This window comes from Pteropus vampyrus, unplaced genomic scaffold, assembly GCF_000151845.1.
Source record: "Pteropus vampyrus isolate Shadow unplaced genomic scaffold, Pvam_2.0 Scaffold130, whole genome shotgun sequence".
Taxonomy (NCBI): Eukaryota; Metazoa; Chordata; class Mammalia; order Chiroptera; family Pteropodidae; genus Pteropus; species Pteropus vampyrus.
The window spans coordinates 976,788-977,791 of record NW_011888911.1 but is presented as its reverse complement, the minus strand read 5'-3'; positions in this window follow the sequence as shown (position 1 = coordinate 977,791).

Sequence of the window (1,004 nt, the reverse complement as noted above, 5' to 3'; positions counted from 1 at the left end):
TTCTTTCCTTCTTTCTTCCTTGTGAGAACACTTAAGACTGACTCTCTTAAGAAATTGCATACACACAGCACAGTATCGTTCATTGTAGTCTCCATGTTGTACATTAGGTCCCCAGAACTCATTCATCTTGCATAACTGAAACTCTGTATCCTTTGACCAACAGCTCTTCCTATCTTTCTAATATGCGTTCTGGGTTTTAGATTTCTTCTACCTATGTCTACCTCCTAGTTTTGAGGTATTAAGTAAAACAACATGTTTAAAACACTAAGTAACCTGCAATAGTCAAAATGCAATGATATTTGAACCCTCTTGTGGAAGAAATTTACAAAGCTGATGACACTTTCTGTGTAATATTATTAATCTCAATTTTTGGCTCTTGTGGCTCATCCCATGACCACTAATCATATTCATTACATTTAGATTCCAGGAAGCTGCCACTTCTTCTATACTTGTGGCTCAGTATTCAGCAATCCTAAATGGAAATACCAGAAAAAAATGTGACATTCAGTTCTGTTGGGCATTGTGCTAGACCTTGTTTGTCGGTGGACATTGCATTTCTAACCTTTTTCTCTCTCACCTCCTTGAATAAGATGGCAGGGAAAAGTAAATACAATTTCTCCCAACTCCCTTGCAGCTAGAGGTGACATAATCTTTAACATGTTTCTGGGAGTTCTGGGAGGGCTTTTAATTATTCTGATTAAAGGACAGGCACATCTGCCCCCTCCGCTTTCATCTTGTTTGAATGTGGATGCTGTATTTGAAGATGCAACAGCAGTCTTGCTCCACAGAGGAAGAATTGAGGGAATCAGAGACAATACTTTGACTCATAGAGCTCCTGAACAAATGACAGAAAAACATAATTACTATGCGAGGAAACTAAATCCTTATTTGCTTAAGACACTAAATCAGGGTCTCTGTTATTTGCAGCCAAATGCATTCATAACAGATATAGACATAGGTTATGCATTTTCTTAGGGCAGGAAGGCAGTGGGTTGGGATATATA